The following is a 23,660-nucleotide window of genomic DNA, read 5'->3' as shown; positions in this document are numbered from 1 at the left end:
TTGATAATATGTGCACCTTCTTGGGGTTGTTCGACTAACACTGGGGCCTAATCAAATTATTCTCGTTAGCCATACGTTATTCACTGCCTCTTATTATTTATCTATTTTATTATTTTATCTATTGTTTTATGTTTACAGGTGTATTTCTGATTGAATTTATTGATGTTAGTATCGTTGGTACAACTTAATTTCTATAAATAAATTTTTATTATAATAACATTTTTTTTTTTATTAAAATTTTTTTTTTATTTTTATTTTATATTAAGACCAGTGGCTGGTTATTCCCTTCTACTTTGGAGGGTCCCTTGGAAATCGCAAAGTTGGGTTATTTTATACTACTTTTGTAGTCGCTTCAAATTTTATCGCTTTACACTTTTTTATTTTTTGCTTTTTTAATATTTAATTTTTTTTCTTTTTTTTTTCAAAATTTTTCTTACATTTTCTTAAACTTTTTTAACTTTTATTTTTCTCAAAAACTTTTCTTATATTTTATTACACTTATTTAATTTTGATTTTTCTTAAATTTTCTTATATTGTATTACACTTGTATGTTTTAGTTTTGTTAGTTTAGTATTCTTATATTTCTAACTTACAATAGTGATGATGTGGCGGTCTTCACTCCTGATCCGGATTTCATCCTTTATGGCTGTTCCTACTGGGGATCCTGCGACCAGTGTCCGTTGAAGTATCCTGTGGGCGGACCGTACAGGATTACTGTCCACCGATGGGTAATCACGTTCCAGACTACCTTTAACGAATTTCACCGAACGTCGAAGTTACGCGACGTGAGTTGCTTTAGTGATTTTCGGTCGCGCTCGTACAGGCGTTTTGCTGTGTTGTAACGCGATCGAATTTTCGTTTTATTTAAACCGACTCTGATTTTAACTTGCAGTATCACGCACGTACTAAACGTTTTGCTGTAATGCGCGCGAAGCCGGTCCCTGCTCGGGCGCCGGTTAAGTTCTCTCTTTATTAAAACGGTAAAAAAAGATATTTTATTGCTGAAACGCAGTCCGTTTTATTCAAGAACAAATTTGCAACTAAATTACTTAAATCAATTCTATCCCTAGCTAAGCTGTGGTTCAGTCGACAACGTTGGCAGCGGCGTCGCTCGTGGTGTTGTTGAACCGTTGTGCAATTCTTCCTAGAATTCCCATTGGGTTTTGTTGCAATGCAGAATATTTTTGTTTTTAACTTGAAGAATATATTTGTTGTTAACTTACATAAGCATATATGTATATGTACGCCGCTCCGCTGCTGGCGTAACCGACAGCAACCGCAGCTATGCGGCTCTAACCATAAGAATATATAATCAATAAAGAACATTGGTCAGAAAACTCAAAAGAGGCACTGACGTGCCATCGTATAAATTCTTTTTTTTATCAAAACTGCGGCAATTCATCATCAACATGGCGACCGTGACCAGTCCTTTTAAGGACTAACCTGATCAACAAAGCAACTTAACGAAACAACAAATGCAAAGGAAACCAACAAACCGACAAACAACAAGCAATCAATTCACAGCCAGCAACAATATGCAAAAACTTTCTGTGCTTCGTTGAAATTCGAGAAATTGGAGCTAAGGCAAAACTAACCACAACGGGAACAACAACGTCCACCGGAAGCGATGCAGCAGCAGGCAATACCACCAGGAAAAACTGTAACTAAATACTGAGTGAGTAGAGGCTCTGAGCAATGCCTAAAACTAGGCGCAGTGGAGTTGAAAGAAGGCTTAACAATAAAAAAGCCGAGCTCCTCAAACTGCCATTTGCCACCAACACAAAAATAAGTTGGGAAACAGGCAATAAACTACAAGCTGAAATCGACAATATCGAGTCGATTCAGCAACAATATAAAAGCTCATCCTCTACAAATGAAGAAAATATTAGGAAAATAAAAGCTATTAATGAAATAAAATTCCAAGCAGTGCCACTAAAGAAAGATATTAAAACAAAACCTGACGATGAATGCCCTGCTGACTGCGTTGGACCATTGGAGACGCCTAACTGCGCCCCAACAGCCTGTGCGAGTACCAGCACCGGCGCCCCAACAGCCTGACCAAGGACCATAGGGCCGGCAGCGCTATATAGAGCGCGCAACATACTTCTATATCTAAAAAATACTTCTAAATCTATAAATTTGTTAAGCTAAGAATTATATTAAGTCTAAACACATGCAATGTCAAAAAATGTTTGTAATACTGAGCGATAATTGCGTTGCTCGTAATAGAGTATGGCCTGAAGCCATACGAAACATTAGCCAGGAGAGCACTGCGTTGATCGCATAGAAAAATTTTAATACACAAAAAAAAATATATATATAAATGAACTAAGTATACCAAAATCAAGAAAAACCAAATTGAGAAAAAAAAAAAAAAAAAAAAACAAGTAATTGACAAACCCAAAACTTGATTATGAATTGAAAAAAAAAAAAAATATATAGGAAATACATTTTAACAATAAATATTATATTATCGTTTCATACTTCTATGAGAAGTAACAGTATCAGTAAATTCGAAGAAATAGAATCTGAGGAATTTGTCGAATTAAGAATAGCACCCAAAATGGGACTCATAGACACAAAGACAGTGGATTCCACTGCAAACGCAATAAACAAAATTGAGACAAATAATATGGATTCCAAAATAACAAATATATTGCTGTTTATAATCGTCATAATTATGAGTGCATATGTAATTTATAAAGCATATTTGCTGCACAACAAATGTATTACAAAGAGGGCCTTAAGCCAAGCTTATGATCTCGACAAGATCTAAATAAATGCACAGATGGTCTAAAGAATACATTAAAAAAAAAAAAAGAAACTTTTATACTTCGCTTGTGAATGACAGTTTTTCTAAAAAAATGCAAACGGATGTTATTTATACTGACTTCAGTAAAGCATTTGACTCAGTACATCATCACATACTAATTCTTAAGCTTGAACGCTTAGGATTTTCGCCTAGACTTGTATCTTGGATTTCATCCTATTTAATTGGTAGAACCCAAAGAGTCCTGCTCAGAACAGCTATGTCTAAAGTTATCTTTGGGTCCATTACTCTTTTCCCTTTTTATACCCTGAACCCATTGAAAATGGGAAATCAGGGTATAATGGTTTTTTTGAAATGTATGTAACAGGCAGAAGGAGGCGTGGCAGACCCCACAAAGTATATATATTCTTGATCAGGGCGACGAACTGAGTCGATTTGGCCCTGTCCGTCTGTCTGTCTGTCCGTCCGTCCGTCCGTCCGTCCGTCCGTCTGTCCGTATGTATGAACGCGTCGATCTCAGAAGATATAAAAGCTAGAGACTTCAACTTTTTTTTAAATGTCCGTATATATCGCGCGCATATCGAGTTTATCACTAAAAAACGATAACTCATTCCGATACTTTTTATCGAACAAAAGCCTTATCGAAAGCTAGTTTTTTAATTATATCTTCTACACCTTTAAAACTAGAGCTTCCAAATTTTAAATGTAGACTTATGTGTATTTTATATAATTTCGGTTTTTGTTAAAATTTGCCCCCACCCATAAATTCAGCCCCTCACCCTCACTTTTGTAAAAGGCGTATTTCAAGTACTAGAGACTTCTTCGGAATGTACATACATCTGAACATTATAATTAAGTTCTGAAAGTTTCATTAAGATCGTAAGTCTAGAAATTAAATCATTCAACAAATAAATTCGTATTGTATTGCCCGCACTTCAGCGCAGCCCAAGCGCAGTCACTGCTTACTGCGCAGTTAACAGAGCGCGTTCTAATACGTGCGTGTGTATGTATGTATGCCTAAGCGAAGTGTAGAGTGAGTAGAATATCAGATTGGAGGGTTCAGGTTATCTCCTAGTCGAGCAGTCTCGACTAGAGTTTTCTTGTTTAATCTCGTTATATAGTGTGAAAATAGTTTGCTATATATTTAATGAATCTTCTGTAGTAATTACAGAATGCAACAAATCTTCTAGCGCTGTCCGCATCATGTGGTACTGGATAATTTTGAATGACGTCGTATTTTTTGTCGTCGTGTGAGATTCCTTTATCTATAAATTTATGTCCTAGGAAAGTGACTTCATGCATAAAGAAAGAACATTTTTCGGAATGTAACTTTAGGTTATGTTTCCTACATTTCTCAAAAACATCAGTTAAGTTTTTGATCATATGTTTTTCGGAACAACCAATGACTATTAAGTCATCCATGTAAAGGAATGCTTGAGAAGATTCAAGTCCAGAGAATGCTATAGTCATTATTCTCTGAAACGAATTTGGCGCTATTTTTAAACCGAATGGTAATCGCGTGAAGCGATATGAACCATTGTCTGTAAAAATAAGTTATATCGCGTGATTTTTCTTCGAGTTCAATTTGATGAAAACCTGACATTAAGTCAAGGCATGAAAAGTATTTTGCTCTACCTAGTTGATCTAAAATATCATCAATTCTAGGGAGTGGAAATTTATCAGACAACAGTTTTTCATTAATTTGACGATAGTCAATTACTAATCACCATTTTTATACTCATTCACGAAGTGAATTAGTATATTGGTTTTGTGCAATGTCCGTGTTGCTGTCCGTCCGTCTGTCCGTATGAACGCAGTTCATTTCGCCGCTATTGAAGCTAGAGACTTGAAATTTGGAACACATACTCGTGTATAGCTCCGATATATAAAGTGTTAAAATTTTCCCGATCCGCCCACTAGGGGCGGGGCAAATCGGAAAATGCATTTTCCGATATACCAGAAATCATGTTAGTTGAAGAGCTAGAAATTCGAAATTTGGTATATAGATCCGCGTTGACCCCCCAAGTCCAAAAAGCTATGGTAGATATATCTACGCCCATTGGGGGCGTGGCAAATAAGATAAAACTGTATCTCATAAAGTTCTAAAGCTAGAACGTTGAAACGTCGCACATGAGCTAATGCTGTAATTCTATAATGACTGATGAAAAAATTTTATGTCCACGCCTACTACTCGTGACAAATCGGACCTGAAGATATAGTGATTTTTCAAATTTGGCTTTATTGCCTAAAATATAGCCAAATTTGAAAAATCACTATAATGCTAGAGACTTGAAATTTGGTATATATACGTGAGTTGACCTCCCAAGTCGAACAAGCTATAGTGGATATATGTCCGCCCAAAGGGGGCGTAGCAAACCGCAAAACTTTATATCTCCTACAGTTTAAGAGCTAGAAGCTTCAAATTTGGATAGTTGAGTTACTGGTAACCTCCTCTATCGATGCCCCAAAAATAATTGTCACACCTCTTTGGGGGCGTGGCATATCGACACACATTTTTTGAGCTTAAGCATTCAAATTTCGCATTTACGTTACCGTTAGCTCTTTCTAAGAACTGGCCAAAAATGAGGTGTCTACGGCCACTAGGGGCGTGGCAATCGGCATTTGTAGTATCAAATTACTACATTTATATGCTTGAGCTATCTACATATGCATGTACATGTATGTACAAATAGGCTTATTAGGCATTGATAACACGGAAGGAAACATTTTTATAAAATTTAAAAATAAAACTTAAATATTTTAAAAATAAAAAAGAAGCTAAAATAACAAACTTTGCAACAGCGCCACCACCTACTAACAATTGTAATTAAAATGAAATCCAAAAATGAGATTCTTGTTATGACGCCAGAGTAGCGGATGATAAATTCAAGAACAAAGCAAAAACAAATCAGTCTCATTTCAACGCTAGAGTATGCATTTATGTGTACATACATACACACATACAAATGAGCGCGTGCATAAGAAAGGCTGGAATGCTTGATGCTACATACATATGCGTGAGACTTATGTGCATACAAATTAAATATGCGAAAGCGATTTTTTGATTAAAAAAACATTTATTCACTTTAGGAGTTGGATTAGAACTAAACTTAAGAATAATTATACAAGTAATATTTATATGAAAGCTGCCGCTGCTGCTATTGGCGTCGATGCTGCCGTGGTCACTGCTGTTGCTGCTGTTAGGTGTCTTGTGACACGATGGCTCTCACGGTGGTGCTGATCGGTGCGCTGGCTCGTCGCTCGTAGCGAAAATGCACATGTTGACCAGAATGTGTTTTGGCCAAGTGCATTGATCTTATTATTATTACTGACGATAGGCTCCCACGGTTGCGGTTGCGTTGCCGTTGTATTTTGCTGACAAAGCGCACGTGTCAAAAGTGCATGCACTGGAGCCGTGATATAATTGGGCCGGTGCAATGCCCTTTTGTAGGGTCTGTCGTTAACTCTTCCCCCCTTAGATGCGGAAGTCCTCGGTCGCAATATAGAAAACTTGAGCATTTTCTCTCTTTTCTGCTTCGGATGTTGTGACTTGGCCTGGGGTGGCTGGGGTCTTCCGTTTCAGCAAGTATCCAACTACTGCCATAATTATCAGAAGAGTTCCAGAGAGTGTTATATTGATTGCTGCTCTTGTATCGTTGCTGCTCTTTAGGCTTTCTAATTTTCTTGTGTTGTTTAGATTTATTTCCTTGAGCATTTGCAATGAGAGGACTTCATCGATCTTGTTTGTTTCCGCCATGATTTGAAATAACGGTGGTGTGGCTTCTGCGAAGGACATTACTTTTGATTCGTATACGTCATCTTCGATGCGTATCGTGGAGTTTTCGAATTGTACCAGGAAGGTACCATGGAGTTCTACTTCCTCTTCGTCGATCTTGATTGGTCCATTGAAATCGTTGAGCAATATTGTTCCGACAAACAGCTGTTCGTGATTGGGTACGTGTTGTTTGTTGATAGCACGGCGGTTTGGAGGTTGGCTTTTTAATAGTGGCAAAGTACAAGTATCATTTCTTAAGTCGACTAACTTATTTTTATTACAAATTGTTTTTTCATTATGCGACTCACATGAGTCTCCTATAGCATGATTGCGTTTTCGCATTTTACAATATTTTCGAATTTTATTGCATTGATATAGTTTTTTCTTTTAATTGGCTTATTAACATGGTTGTACAAACTTCATTTGAGATTAAAGGTATGTTGATTATATAGAGTATATTTTTTCCATTGCCTGCGATTTTTATTTGGCTAAATTCTAACAATTCTTCTGCATTTAAAAACATGATTTTTTCTCTTTCTGCTCTATTATATTGACTTCAGATTCTGACAATATTATTGAGTTTATTGTATTTGTTTTTGCCCAGTCTATGGCATGAATTAAATTAGTTAAATCGTCTTTAAAGATTTGGAGCTTGTATTTAGAAAACGTGATTTTTTTTTTCTTGAATATTAGAATGATCTTTTACAATTTTCATTATGTTATTTGAGGTTTGTGTGATTTCATTGATTTTATCTTGCAATACTCGATTGAAGACTACTTGTCTATTATTATTTTCTAATTGTTCATTTATTTTTGAAATTAAAACCTCATGGTCACTGTGGTCCGGTGTACCGGCCAGCCATTTCCATGCTGATCCCAATGCATAAATTGCTCTTGCCACTCTTATGGAGGGTTTGAGTCTACGCAAGTCATTTCTGACGCTATTTAATTCATAATTTAGCAGTGGGTACATCTGGTGTGAGGTACTTATATTGTTAAGGGTTTCTTCAAAAATTCCGAAGGTTTTTTCATATTCTGAAATGTCAAATATGTGAATAATTTTGAAAGTTCCGTTCTGTATTGCCGAAGTTCCTGTCTTTATCGGAATTAGTTGAGAGTGTGAGTAGTCGATGATTGTGGTTATACCCAGACATAGCGGTGCGAATATCCTGTAAGTTATGTTCGAATGTTATTTTTGTGGATAATTTTTCCTGAAACTGTTCTGATGGTTGAATTTCTGTTTTCTGCTACAATTTCTTTTTTGTATTTGGGTGTGAGTTTTGAACCTAGGCGCTTGTTTACTTTTACATAGACTATCTCCCCTTGTTCGTAAGTTTTGGTTTCCTGTCTCTCTTTATTGTGGTAATTTAAGTCATATTTTTGTTTATCTAGTAGTGTGTTGGATATTATTTTCCTATTCTCTTCTGTTTTTTCTGGGTTATCCCGAACTGTTGTGCCGAAAAATATCTCTATTGGTTTTCTTTTAGTAACTGAATGGTAGGAGGCGTTATATTCCTGTACTGCTTTAATGAGTGTATCTATGAAACTCATATCTTTATTGTCTTATCTTAGGCAAGTCATTATCTCTGACAGGGTGGAGTGAAATCTCTCTATTTGTCCGTTACTTGTTGAGTTATAGGGAGGGGTAGTATAAACTTCGATACCTAGTTGGTCCTGCAGCAAGAACTTTATAGAGGGTGACTTTAAAGCTCGCTCGTTGTCGATTACTACGGTTCTGGGCATGCCGAATGCAATTAGGATTTCTCTTAATGGGATTTTTATATCCTCTGCAGATCTTGAATTTAGAATCTTAATTTGAACGTATTTTGAAAATTTATCGATGCTAGTTAAAATAGTCTTTTTTCTGTTATATAAATATCTATATGAATGATTTCGCCAGGAAATTTGGGAATTGGTGTTGCTTGAATTGCGGGATGTGGAGGGTGTCTATCATATTTTGACTCTCTGCATGTTAAGCATGATTTTGTAATTTCCTTAACTTTTTTGTGTAGTTGTGGGAAGAAAAATTTTTCTAGAATTTGGGATTTATTTTCCGATGCATTTCTGTGTGCTCGTCTATGCTCTTGTGTTATAATTTTATACTGTTCATCGACGCTCGTAATGTCTTCTACCTTTCTTTGAGTGTATCGTATTATACCCTGAACCCATTGAAAATGGAAAATCAGGGTATAATGGTTTTGTTGAAATGTATGTAACAGGCAGAAGGAGGCCTGGCAGACCTCACAAAGTATATATATTCTTGATCAGCACGACGAGCTGAGTCGATTTGGCCCTGTCCGTCTGTCTGTCTGTCCGTCCGTCCGTCCGTCCGCCCGTCCGTCTGTCCGTATGTATGAACGCGTCGATCTCAGAAGATATAAGAGCTAGAGACCTCAAATTTTTTTAAAATGTCCGTATATATCGCGCGCATATCGAGTTTATCACTAAAAAACGATAACTCATTCCGATACTTTTTTATCGATAAAAAACCTTATCGAAGATCACTTAAAAAATTATATCTCCTACATCTTTTAAGCTAGAGTCTCCAAATTTAAAATGTTTATAAATATGTATTTTATACAATTTCGGTTTTTGGTAAAATTTACCCCCCACCCCTAAATTCACCCCCTCACCCTCATCTTTGTAGAAGTCGTATATCAAATACTAGAGACTTGAGCTTCGGTATACACATACATTTATACATCTTGATTACGTTCTGAAAGTTTCATTACGATCGTACGTCTAGAAATTAAATTATTCCACAAATAAGTTCTCATAATACTGCCAAGACTGCAGCGCAACCCAAGCTCAATCGCCTGTATATGCGTGTGTGTGTGCGTGTGTATGTGCGAATTATTATTGAAATATCAGTTGCTCGAAGGGTTCAGGGGATCTCGTAGTCGAGCAGTCTCGACTAGAGCTTTCTTACTTGTTTTATAATTGGAAAAGTGAAGTGGGTAGAATTCCTGTATTTTGCCCATTATATGTTCTGGAGTAAATAAGCCGTTAATGAGTCTTGGGTCAAGTCGTCTCTTAAAAATGTCAATTAATTCGTCTTCAGTAAAGTGGGGTTGTGTTACTGTATGCATATGGTATGTAGGGAAGGGAATTTCGAATTTATAATCGTACTTTTCGCCGATGACTAGGAATAGCTGATTCTTGAAAACATTAATAGGTGTTTCTATTGTGGGGATGAGGTTGTGTGATGAACTTTCATCACTCATAACTGTGGTTTCTGTACTATTGACTTCGTTTATTGGGTTCCTTGATAAAGCGTCTGCTACTACGTTAGTGGTTCCTGGCTTATACTTTAACTCGTAATTGAACTCTTCTAAGTAACTCTTCCAACGTTTTAGTTTTCCGTTGTAATTTTTATTACTTAGAGCAAAGGTTATTGGCTGGTGGTCTGTGAATATAATAACTTTGGCAGTTCCATACAAATAAATTCAAGATTTGGCAATGCCCAAACTATGGCTAGCATTTCCTTTTCATTTGTTGCATAGTTCTCCTCTGTTTTTGACAATGTTCTTGATATGAAAGTTATGGGTCTGCCTTCTTGTTCAAGGACTGCACCGATTGCGTAATTCGAAGCATCGGTTGTTAAGAGGAATTTTTTGGAGAAGTCTGGATATTTTAAAATTACGTCATTCGAACAAAGAGTTTGCTTTATTTTATTGAATGTTTCTATTGCCTTGTTATCTAGCTTTATCTGTACTTTATCTGATGCTTTTGCTGATATACGACCATCTTCACCTCTGAGGTGAGCGGTAAGGGGTTTAGCTAGTTTTGCATAATCTTTTATGAATCTGCGGTAGTAGCCGGAGAGGCCTAAGAACGATCGTAGTTCTTTAAGAGTTTTGGGTATGGGGAATCTGGAAATCGCTTCAACCTTTTCTGGATTTGTCTTAACGCCACTGTCTGAAATGGTGAATCCTAGGAAATTTACTTCCTTTTTGAAGAATTCACACTTGTCCATTTGGATTTTCATATTAGCGTTAAGTAAAGTCGTGAAGACTTGTTTTAGGTGATGAGCATGTTCGTTTTCAGTTTTGCTGAATACAATGATGTCATCAATGTAGACATAGCAGATTTTTCCAACATGATCTCTTAGAATATCATCTAAGGCTCTTTGGAATATTGAAGGGGAATTCTTGAGACCAAAAGGTAGTCTTGTAAATTCGTACTTCCCTCCGTTAACAGAAAATTCTGTCTTTTCTATGTCTGTCTCCTTCAAAGGAATTTGGTGGAAACCACTTTTGAGGTCGAGGACCGTGAAGAATTTATTATCCCCTAAGTGGGCTATGATGTCCCCTATTTCTGGCATAGTGTATCGATCGGAGATTGTGACCAGATTTAGCTTGCAATAATCAATTACAAGTCGGTATTTCTTTTTTCCTGAGGCATCAGTTTTCTTTGGTACGATCCATACTGGAGCGTTATACGGTGATCTAGAGGGTCTAATGACTCCGTCGTCAAGCATTTCTGATATCTGCTTTTCGACTTCTTGCTTTAGAGCAATAGGAAATGGGTAATGCCAGCTATAAACCGGAGTGTCGGTATTGGTTCGGATCTCCCCTACTACTTAAGTCGTGTAGGTTAATTTTTGCTCTGGGTCTGCAAATAACGGTTTAGCTTCTTGAATTAGTCGATCTATTATCTTTTTCTGGCTATCGGACATATGATTTGTTCGGACCCTTATATTGTTAACTGCTTGTGCAGGTAATTGCTTGATTCGGAATTTATTACTGCCATTTACTATTAGGATATCATTCCTGACATCGATAACGACATTGAGTTGTTTCATTGTATCATTGCCTAGAATGCCATGAAATGTTTTTAGAGTGGGCAATACAAAAAAACTGATTGGAGTGTTGAGGTTAAAAAGATTGAGCAATACATGATGAGTTATGGCTATTTTCCCGCCTATAGAATTAGCGAAAAAAGCTTCTTTGTTCTTTTTTGCGTTGGTTACTAGGGAAGATTGTATGTAATTCTGATTGGAACCTGTATCAATGAGGAAGTTCAGTACCTGTCCGTCCTTCGTTTTGCATTGGAAGTAGAGTAACGAGGAACGATTTAAGCTAAAAAATTGACATCAGACATATCAGCAATTTCTGTGGTTGCTTCGTTCTCGTATAGTGTTTCGACGATACCTTGCTCCTCTGCAGCAGTATAGTAGGCCTGTTCACTCATACACTGTTCGTATGCCTCGGCATAAGCTTCGGTGGGTATGCGTTTGCATATGCATTTGCGTAAGCGCATTCTGCGCTTGGGTTTCCCCAGTATTGATGTGAAATTGTCGCTGTTGTTTGAATGGGTTTTCTGCCCTAGAAGATAAGGGTCTCTTCCCAGTGAATTGGTTATTATTTGGCCTATTCATATAATTCACATTCCTGGTTTTGATAGACGAGTCGACTTCCATTGGTTTTGGAGCCGGTTGTGGTTTTGGAGTTATTGGTCTTGGTGGTGCGTTAAAGAACTGTAGTGGTTGTTGGTGTATGGGTCTAGGCATGAAACCTGAATTCTGGGGGTTAAACTTAGGCTTTGGTGGATAATACAGATCCGGATTAAAGTTGGTTCGATTTAAGACGTGTGGGCTATTGTATCGAAATGAAGATTGAGTAATTCTATTTTGATGATTGTTCCTCGGAGGAAGCGAAGGGGCTCTTATAGGGTTAACGGAATTCCTAATCGACTGGTTCTCAATCAGTCGGCACAAGTGAAGGGCATGTTTAAGGTCGGTTGGCTCTTTGATGGCTAATAACCTTGGTAAGTCTCCGTTGAGACCTCTGATAAACGTATCTAATGCTTTGTCCCTATAAATCTTGGTAATAGCTCTTACTGTTTCTGCAGATGAATCATGGCTGTTTATCTGATTCAATATTAGAGACAGATGATAATAAACGGCTTGGTAAAATTCGTCTATTGATCGCTCATTTTGCCTAAAAGTATAGAGTTGGTACTCCAGTGTCTTAAGATCTCTGCGATCTGCGAAATGGTCAGTGAGACATTGGGATATGGCTTTCCAATTTAGTGGGGTATTATATGCTTCTAACACAGCATCGGCTTCGCCAACTACTTTACTTCTTACTACCATTAAGATACCATAATGCTTTGGTGTTCCCTGTACAGTAGAGTAGGCCTCAAATATCCTGTCTACACTTTTGCGCCATGAAGTAAATTCTGCTCTATTCCCAGAAAAGTCTTTTAAAACTCTTACAACGTCTGGTAACTTGTCTAATTCGTTGATTCGTCCCATATATTCTGGGAGAATCGTCTGATCTTGCTCGACTGAGACGGTCGTAGCTGGGTTAAGTAACTCGTCACCTTTCTCCTAAGGTATCTCTCTATCGTACTCTCAATTGGTTCGGTCAAGTAAGTTGGTTTTATGGCACCTGTACTGGTGGATGGGAGTGAATTTTCTGGTGGTGGAATGTTTATTTTAGAGAATGCGGTCGTTAGTTCGTCAATGATTCAAAGAGTTTTTATCGAATCGGAAAATGATGGTGGTTTGTTTTCAGAATATGTTCTTGGAATCTTAATTTATGTTAGTAAATTCCTACGCTATCAACGCAGTGATCTTCCTGGCTATTATTGTATGGCTTTACGGGCCATACGTTATACCGGGCAACTAGATGTCGCTCAGTAGTACAATTTTTAGAGTTTTCTTAAATACTAAGTGTTAAAGTTCAATATTTCTTTTGTTTTTCTTAATTTCTAGGTGAATTGTTTAATATTTTTGTTGCTTATTTCTTTTTTTTTCAAATCTTATTCACTATGCTTACAATATAATCTTCAGCATCGTTGACTTCTGCGATGATGGTCCGGATTGCTCTCTTTCGTCAGATTCCAGTATTAGTGGTGTGTCCGTTACTAAAGATCCTGCGACGCACACTGATTACGCTGTACCCTACGGGCGGACACTTATAGGGTGGCAACAATGTTTTTGACCCACGACCGTACCTCGTTTACGTATTTAGAGTCACTCTTTCACGAACACGGTGTAGCTGCGGATTAGGCACTATTACGGATCGTTCGAATGCTCCCGTTAGCTACGGATTAGGTACTAACGTTTCGATAGTTGCGGATTAGGCACTAAGGATTTTTCGTCGCGTTCACTAGCAGCTATATTTCGTTATAGGTGCTCTCGCGAACAATAGTTGATACTATGTTTTTCGACGCGTAAACTTTCTAGGATAACAATCGCGGGTCCCTGCTCGGGCGCCAATTAAATATGCGAAAGCGGTTTTTTGATTAAAAAAACATTTATTCACTTTCGGAGTTGGATTAGAACTAAGCTTAAGAATAATTATACAAGTAATATTTATATGAAAGCTGCCGCTGCAGCTATTGGCGTCGCTGCTGCCGTGGTCACTGCTGTTGCTGCTGTTAGGTGTCTTGTGACACGATGGCTCTCACGGTGGTGCTGATCGGTGCGCTGACTCGGCGCTCGTGGCGGAAATGCTCACGTTGACCAGAATGTGTTTTGGCCAAGTGCATTGATCTTATTATTATTGCTGACGATAGGCTCCCACGGTTGCGGTTGCGTTGCCGTTGTATTTTGCTGACAAAGCGCACGTGTCAAAAGTGCATGCACTGGAGCCGTGATATAATTGGGCCGGTGCAATGCCCTTTTGTAGGGTCTGTCGTTAACTCTTCCCCCCTTAGATGCGGAAGTCCTCGGTCGCAATATAGAAAACTTGAGCATTTTCTCTCTTTTCTGCTTCGGATGTTGTGACTTGGCCTGGGGTGGCTGGGGTCTTCCGTTTCAGCAAGTATCCAACTACTGCCATAATTATCAGAAGAGTTCCAGAGAGTGTTATATTGATTGCTTCTCTTGTATCGTTGCTGCTCTTTAGGGTTTCTAATTTTCTTGTGTTGTTTAGATTTATTTCCTTGAGCATTTGCAATGAGAGGACTTCATCGATCTTGTTTGTTTCCGCCATGATTTGAAATAGCGGTGGTGTGGCTTCTGCGAAGGACATTACTTTTGATTCGTATACGTCATCTTCGATGCGTATCGTGGAGTTTTCGAATTGTACCAGGAAGGTACCATGGAGTTCTACTTCCTCTTCGTCGATCTTGATTGGTCCATTGAAATCGTTGAGCAATATTGTTCCGACAAACAGCTGTTCGTGATTGGGTACGTGTTGTTTGTTGATAGCACGGCGGTTTGGAGGTTGGCTTTTTAATAGTGGCAAAGTACAAGTATCATTTCTTAAGTCGACTAACTTATTTTTATTACAAATTGTTTTTTCATTATGCGACTCACATGAGTCTCCTATAGCATGATTGCGTTTTCGCATTTTACAATATTTTCGAATTTTATTGCATTGATATAGTTTTTTCTTTTAATTGGCTTATTAACATGGTTGTACAAACTTCATTTGAGATTAAAGGTATGTTGATTATATAAAGTATATTTTTTCCATTGCCTGCGATTTTTATTTGGCTAAATTCTAACAATTCTTCTGCATTTAAAAACATGATTTTTTCTCTTTCTAGTATCTGCTCTTTATATTGACTTCAGATTCTGACAATATTATTGAGTTTATTGTATTTGTTTTTGCCCAGTCTATGGCATGAATTAAATTAGTTAAATCGTCTTTAAAGATTTGGAGCTTGTATTTAGAAAACGTGATTTTTTTTTCTTGAATATTAGAATGATCTTTTACAATTTTCATTATGTTATTTGAGGTTTGTGTGATTTCATTGATTTTATCTTGCAATACTCGATTGAAGACTACTTGTCTATTATTATTTTCTAATTGTTCATTTATTTTTGAAATTAAAACCTCATGGTCACTGTGGTCCGGTGTACCGGCCAGCCATTTCCATGCTGTTCCCAATGCATAAATTGCTCTTGCCACTCTTATGGAGGGTTTGAGTCTACGCAAGTCATTTCTGACGCTATTTAATTCATAATTTAGCAGTGGGTACATCTGGTGTGAGGTACTTATATTGTTAAGGGTTTCTTCAAAAATTCCGAAGGTTTTTTCATATTCTGAAATGTCAAATATGTGAATAATTTTGAAAGTTCCGTTCTGTATTGCCGAAGTTCCTGTCTTTATCGGAATTAGTTGAGAGTGTGAGTAGTCGATGATTGTGGTTATACCCAGACATAGCGGTGCGAATATCCTGTAAGTTATGTTCGAATGTTATTTTTGTGGATAATTTTTCCTGAAACTGTTCTGATGGTTGAATTTCTGTTTTCTGCTACAATTTCTTTTTTGTATTTGGGTGTGAGTTTTGAACCTAGGCGCTTGTTTACTTTTACATAGACTATCTCCCCTTGTTCGTAAGTTTTGGTTTCCTGTCTCTCTTTATTGTGGTAATTTAAGTCATATTTTTGTTTATCTAGTAGTGTGTTGGATATTATTTTCCTATTCTCTTCTGTTTTTTCTGGGTTATCCCGAACTGTTGTGCCGAAAAATATCTCTATTGGTTTTCTTTTAGTAACTGAATGGTAGGAGGCGTTATATTCCTGTACTGCTTTAAAGAGTGTATCTGTGAAACTCATATCTTTATTGTCTTATCTTAGGCAAGTCATTATCTCTGACAGGGTGGAGTGAAATCTCTCTATTTGTCCGTTACTTGTTGAGTTTTAGGGAGGGGTAGTATAAACTTCGATACCTAGTTGGTCCTGCAGCAAGAACTTTATAGAGGCTGACTTTAAAGCTCGCTCGTTGTCGATTACTACGGTTCTGGGCATGCCGAATGCAATTAGGATTTCTCTTAATGGGATTTTTATATCCTCTGCAGATCTTGAATTTAGAATCTTAATTTGAACGTATTTTGAAAATTTATCGATGCTAGTTAAAATAGTCTTTTTTCTGTTATATAAATATCTATATGAATGATTTCGCCTGGAAATTTGGGAATTGGTGTTGCTTGAATTGCTGGATGTGGAGGGTGTCTATCATATTTTGACTCTCTGCATGTTAAGCATGATTTTGTAATTTCCTTAACTTTTTTGTGTAGTTGTGGGAAGAAAAATTTTTCTAGAATTTGGGCTTTATTTTCCGATGCATTTCTGTGTGCTCGTCTATGCTCTTGTGTTATAATTTTATACTGTTCATCGACGCTCGTAATGTCTTCTACCTTTCTTTGAGTGTATCGTATTTTATAATTGGAAAAGTGAAGTGGGTAGAATTCCTGTATTTTGCCCATTATATGTTCTGGAGTAAATAAGCCGTTAATGAGTCTTGGGTCAAGTCGTTTCTTAAAAATGTCAATTAATTCGTCTTCAGTAAAGTGGGGTTGTGTTACTGTATGCCTATGGTATGTAGGGAAGGGAATTTCGAATTTATAATCGTACTTTTCGCCGATTACTAGGAATAGCTGATTCTTGAAAACATTAATAGGTGTTTCTATTGTGGGGATGAGGTTGTGTGATGAACTTTCATCACTCATAACTGTGGTTTCTGTACTATTGACTTCGTTTATTGGGTTCCTTGATAAAGCGTCTGCTACTACGTTAGTGGTTCCTGGCTTATACTTTAACTCGTAATTGAACTCTTCTAAGTAACTCTTCCAACGTTTTAGTTTTCCGTTGTAATTTTTATTACTTAGAGCAAAGGTTATTGGCTGGTGGTCTGTGAATATAATAACTTTGGCAGTTCCATACAAATAAATTCAAGATTTGGCAATGCCCAAACTATGGCTAGCATTTCCTTTTCATTTGTTGCATAGTTCTCCTCTGTTTTTGACAATGTTCTTGATATGAAAGTTATGGGTCTGCCTTCTTGTTCAAGGACTGCACCGATTGCGTAATTCGAAGCATCGGTTGTTAAGAGGAATTTTTTGGAGAAGTCTGGATATTTTAAAATTACGTCATTCGAACAAAGAGTTTGCTTTATTTTATTGAATGTTTCTATTGCCTTGTTATCTAGCTTTATCTGTACTTTATCTGATGCTTTTGCTGATATACGACCATCTTCACCTCTGAGGTGAGTGGTAAGGGGTTTAGCTAGTTTTGCATAATCTTTTATGAATCTGCGGTAGTAGCCGGAGAGGCCTAAGAACGATCGTAGTTCTTTAAGAGTTTTGGGTATGGGGAATCTGGAAATCGCTTCAACCTTTTCTGGATTTGTCTTAACGCCACTGTCTGAAATGGTGAATCCTAGGAAATTTACTTCCTTTTTGAAGAATTCACACTTGTCCATTTGGATTTTCATATTAGCGTTAAGTAAAGTCGTGAAGACTTGTTTTAGGTGATGAGCATGTTCGTTTTCAGTTTTGCTGAAAACAATGATGTCATCAATGTAGACATAGCAGATTTTTCCAACATGACCTCTTAGAATATCATCTAAGGCTCTTTGGAATATTGAAGGGGAATTCTTGAGACCAAAAGGTAGTCTTGTAAATTCGTACTTCCCTCCGTTAACAGAAAATTCTGTCTTTTCTATGTCTGTCTCCTTCAAAGGAATTTGGTGGAAACCACTTTTGAGGTCGAGGACCGTGAAGAATTTATTATCCCCTAAGTGGGCTATGATGTCCCCTATTTCTGGCATAGTGTATCGATCGGAGATTGTGACCAGATTTAGCTTGCAATAATCAATTACAAGTCGGTATTTCTTTTTTCCTGAGGCATCAGTTTTCTTTGGTACGATCCATACTGGAGCGTTATACGGTGATCTAGAGGGTCTAATGACTCCGTCGTCAAGCATTTCTGATATCTGCTTTTCGACTTCTTGCTTTATATTGATTCTTGATTCGGAATTTATTACTGCCATTTACTATTAGGATATCATTCCTGACATCGATAACGACATTGAGTTGTTTCATTGTATCATTGCCTAGAATGCCATGAAATGTTTTTAGAGTGGGCAATATAAAAAAACTGATTGGAGTGTTGAGGTTAAAGAGATTGAGCAATACATGATGAGTTATGGCTATTTTCCCGCCTATAGAATTAGCGAAAAAAGCTTCTTTGTTCTTTTTTGTGTTGGTTACTAGGGAAGATTGTATGTAATTCTGATTGGAACCTGTATCAATGAGGAAGTTCAGTACCTGTCCGTCCTTCGTTTTGCATTGGAAGTAGAGTAACGAGGAACGATTTAAGCTAAAAAATTGACATCAGACATATCAGCAATTTCTGTGGTTGCTTCGTTCTCGTATGGTGTTTCGACGATACTTTGCTCCTCTGCAGCAGTATAGTAGGCCTGTTCACTCATACACTGTTCGTATGCCTCGGCATAAGCTTCGGTGGCGTATGCGTTTGTATATGCATTTGCGTAAGCGCATTCTGCGCTTGGCTTTCCCCAGTATTGATGTGAAATTGTCGCTGTTGTTTGAATGGGTTTTCTGCCCTAGAAGATAAGGGTCTCTTCCCAGTGAATTGGTTATTATTTGGCCTATTCATATAATTCACATTCCTGGTTTTGATAGACGAGTCGACTTCCATTGGTTTTGGAGCCGGTTGTGGTTTTGGAGTTATTGGTCTTGGTGGTGCGTTAAAGAACTGTAGTGGTTGTTGGTGTATGGGTCTAGGCATGAAACCTGAATTCTGGGGGTTAAACTTAGGCTTTGGTGGATAATACAGATCCGGATTAAAGTTGGTTCGATTTAAGACGTGTGGGCTATTGTATCGAAATGAAGATTGAGTAATTCTATTTTGATGATTGTTCCTCGGAGGAAGCGAAGGGGCTCTTATGGGGTTAACGGAATTCCTAATCGACTGGTTCTCAATCAGTCGGCACAAGTGAAGGGCATGTTTAAGGTCGGTTGGCTCTTTGATGGCTAATAACCTTGGTAAGTCTCCGTTGAGACCTCTGATAAACGTATCTAATGCTTTGTCCCTATAAATCTTGGTAATAGCTCTTACTGTTTCTGCAGATGAATCATGGTTATTTATCTGATTCAATATTAGAGACAGATGATAATAAACGGTTTGGTAAAATTCGTCTATTGATCGCCCATTTTGCCTAAGAGTATAGAGTTTGTACTCCAGTGTCTTAAGATCTCTGCGATCTGCGAAATGGTCAGTGAGACATTGGGATATGGCTTTCCAATTTCGTGGGGTATTATATGCTTCTAACACAGCATCGGCTTCGCCAACTACTTTACTTCTTACTACCATTAAGATACCATAATGCTTTGGTGTTCCCTGTACAGTAGAGTAGGCCTCAAATATCCTGTCTACACTTTTGCGCCATGAAGTAAATTCTGCTCTATTCCCAGAAAAGTCTTTTAAAACTCTTGCAACGTCTGGTAACTTGTCTAATTCGTTGATTCGTCCCATATATTCTGGGAGAATCGTCTGATCTTGCACGACTGAGACGGTCGTAGCTGGGCTAAGTAACTTGTCACCTTTCTCAGACAATATCTTCCTAAGGTATCTCTCTATCGTACTCTCAATTGGTTCGGTCAAGTAAGTTGGTTTTATGGCACCTGTACTGGTGGATGGGAGTGAATTTTCTGGTGGTGGAATGTTTATTTTAGAGAATGCGGTCGTTAGTTCGTCAATGGTCACGGACAGATTCAAAGAGTTTTTATCGAATCGGAAAATGATGGTGGTTTGTTTTCAGAATATGTTCTTGGAATCTTAATTTATGTTAGTAAATTCCTACGCTATCAACGCAGTGATCTTCCTGGCTATTATTGTATGGCTTTACGGGCCATACGTTATACCGGGCAACTAGATGTCGCTCCGTAGTACAATTTTTAGAGTTTTCTTAAATACTAAGTGTTAAAGTTCAATATTTCTTTTGTTTTTCTTAATTTCTAGGTGAATTGTTTAATATTTTTGTTGCTTATTTCTTTTTTTTTCAAATCTTATTCACTATGCTTACAATATAATCTTCAGCATCGTTGACTTCTGCGATGATGGTCCGGATTGCTCTCTTTCGTCAGATTCCAGTAATAGTGGTGTGTCCGTTACTAAAGATCCTGCGACGCACACTGATTACGCTGTACCCTACGGGCGGACACTTATAGGGTGGCAACAATGTTTTTGACCCACGACCGTACCTCGTTTACGTATTTAGAGTCACTCTTTCACGAACACGGTGTAGCTGCGGATTAGGCACTATTACGGATCGTTCGAATGCTCCCGTTAGCTACGGATTAGGTACTAACGTTTCGATAGTTGCGGATTAGGCACTAAGGATTTTTCGTCGCGTTCACTAGCAGCTATATTTCGTTATAGGTGCTCTCGCGAACAATAGTTGATACTATGTTTTTCGACGCGTAAACTTTCTAGGATAACAATCGCGGGTCCCTGCTCGGGCGCCAATTAAATATGCGAAAGCGGTTTTTTGATTAAAAAAACATTTATTCACTTTCGGAGTTGGATTAGAACTAAGCTTAAGAATAATTATACAAGTAATATTTATATGAAAGCTGCCGCTGCAGCTATTGGCGTCGCTGCTGCCGTGGTCACTGCTGTTGCTGCTGTTAGGTGTCTTGTGACACGATGGCTCTCACGGTGGTGCTGATCGGTGCGCTGACTCGGCGCTCGTGGCGGAAATGCACACGTTGACCAGAATGTGTTTTGGCCAAGTGCATTGATCTTATTATTATTGCTGACGATAGGCTCCCACGGTTGCGGTTGCGTTGCTGTTGTATTCTACTGACAAAGCGCACGTGTCAAAAGTGCATGCACTGGAGCCGTGATATAATTGGGCCGGTGCAATGCCCTTTTGTAGGGTCTGTCGTTAACTTACATATACATGCATATATGCGTACATGCATATATGAGGGCTATTTAAAAAGAAACAAATTTAAACTTATAAAATTTTTCAATTAGAAGGGGCTTTGAACCTCCGCCGCTGCAACATAACATAACATGCGACGCCTATAGCACCCACGCTATCGCTTTGCTTGACAATCTGGTAGCTAAAATACAATAAGCTAATAACAGAGCGTCATCTGACAAAACTACAATAACAGCTAGAAAATCCAGAAATCAATCGCAATTCTTAGAATGCTAAAAAGCACGCTTTTGTAATGTAAGCAAACGCTTAAAAATCTGCAATAGGTGTGACCGAAAGCTATCAACGAAAATTACCATACATTTGTACTCAAAAAGTGCACAATCAATATAATGATTATCGATTACTCGATAAAAATTACCAAAAGCTGCAATATAATCAAAAATCATAATTGTTTTGTACTAAATTTTTTTAAAGCCAAATTAAATTTGAAATAAAAATAAATGCCCCTTTGTAAACATAGCATCATGTATACGGACTGTGAATGAGTATTCCGCAGTCGGTAGCGCCCGACTGCAACGTTCTTACTTGTTTTTTTTTTTGTTACGTGGTCACATTTTCACTCACGATTTAAATGTGGTTCTTATGCGGATACGGTGGTTTCCACTCAATAATTTTTGTAATGTTTGTGGCAGTTGATTATAATTTAACTGACGCACTTTTTCACTGTCTTTTCTTGATTCCGCACTATTGGGTGATGGTACTAGTATTTGACTAGTATTTTCAAGAAAAATGACTTTATATAGTTTATGTTTCCCACGAATATCCTACCGGCTGCGCCAATTACTTGTAATGCAGATTTACAACTAAACTCTATTTCTAAGCTTACTGTGCAATGCGTCGGCGTTGGCAGCTATAAAGCTCCAGCATCGGATGACATTGCCGTTACAAAGCTCTAGGTGGCCTGATCATGCAGTTACCTTTCTTGTAAAAGCTCTAAGTGGCTTTGAGAGTCGCAAGATTAAGTTACAGAGTGGCTTAAGTGAGATTATAAGAGAAATTATGTATGCATTCGAAATACTCTAATTTGTTGGAGTATGATGAATACATAACTATATATATATATTTTTATGAAGCCTATTTTCCCTACTCGATCATCGCACTGATCTTCCTACCTATTTGTTGTACGGCCTCACGGGCCATACGCTAGAGGGCAATGCAATTATAGCTTCCGCTTTACAATATCTCCACACCTGAAACACTCGCCTTATATTTCACAGTCGCTGACGCAGTTGGCTGCAATATGACCGTAATCGAGACACTTGAAACAGCGTTTAGGCTGATCCACGGCTCGGATACGGCATCCTATTCTGATTTTGGACAGCTCGAGCAGAGTTTTAGCTTTCTTAATTGGAAGAGCAACCGTAGCTCTTTGCTGTTGACCAAAAGCTGGTCGCAGTGATTTGATAGCTTCAATGGGGAGTGAGCTATCCTTCAACTCCACCCTCATTGCCTCCAAGATCTCCTCTTTGCTCGCTAGCTCATCTAAATCACGAATCTCAATTTGAGCCGATTCGGTAAGTATCTTAACTACCGCTCGGTCGCCCAAGGCCTTGCCTACAGCTTTATGAAGGGCCTCAGCACTATGCTCCGGCTTTCTGCTCAGTTGCAACAAAAGGTCCCCCTTAGCTGTCTTCCTAATGCCTTGAACGTCGCCGCTCAGATGCTTTAGATTTGGGTCGGTCTTGACTACACGAAGCATGTCCGCATAGCTGCAACCACCCACGCCTGAAATCGCGATTGCGTCACTTCTGGGTCGTTTTTGGATGGGCTTGCGTCCTTTAACGACTGTCCAGCTGTTCGGGTTCGTCTGTCGACCTGCCTGGTTTGAATTTTCAGCTGTAGCCCGTAGAGCCATTGGTTCTTTTGGGTTCGCTGCGCCTTTATTGAGGGTGTTTTCCTCTGATCGGTGGCAGCTTCCCTCGACCGCTTGGGCGTATTGCTACCTGAGATCGCGCTAGTGCTCGCTTTCTCCACTACTTTCTGGAGCGGCATGGTCTGCACCTCGCAGTTTTTAACCGGTCGGTTGCAGAGCTTTTCGGCCGTCTTATGGAGATTGACCAGCCTAGCCAGCTCCTCTCTTATTAGGGCATTAATATGCCGCTGACCCCCAAATAAGGCAGTCAAGCCCTCTAAAGTAACTTCTATGTGGGCTAACGCTTCTTTTAGTGAGTTGGGTGCCTGGCACTCAGCCACTGGGGACTGATTAAAGGTCGACGGCTGTGGCAGAGCCGCTCGTCCTCCATCCTGGCATCCATTTTTTGCTCCGACTACAACGACGTGAAGCCTGTAGTGGGCAATGGCTGCTAATATAATTTGAGGTTACAGACCGCAGTATCTTAAACTCAACTTAAATACAGAGAGAGCCCGAAAGTATGCACTACTTTTAGAAACTGCATCT

General features: G+C 38.4%; 1 long non-coding RNA gene and 1 pseudogene across 1 annotated transcript in view; both read right to left on the bottom strand.

Annotated features, from left to right (window-relative positions):
• Positions 1–219: 219 nt before the first annotated feature.
• LOC149091553 (uncharacterized) overlaps positions 220–23,660 on the bottom strand; it is a 193,199-nt gene continuing 169,758 nt past the window's right edge. The window contains exon 2 of the long non-coding RNA XR_016196867.1: positions 220–387. This is a non-coding gene — a long non-coding RNA (uncharacterized LOC149091553). The remainder of the gene's footprint in view (positions 388–23,660) is intronic.
• Positions 5,856–7,418, bottom strand: LOC149091559 (uncharacterized; annotated as a pseudogene).

This window comes from Drosophila navojoa, chromosome 4 (genome assembly GCF_054131105.1).
Source record: "Drosophila navojoa isolate 15081-1374.11 chromosome 4, UAZ_NAV_1.0, whole genome shotgun sequence".
NCBI classification, from domain to species: Eukaryota; Metazoa; Arthropoda; class Insecta; order Diptera; family Drosophilidae; genus Drosophila; species Drosophila navojoa.
Note: the sequence above shows the minus strand (reverse complement) of the source record. Positions and strands in the feature narration are given on the sequence as shown.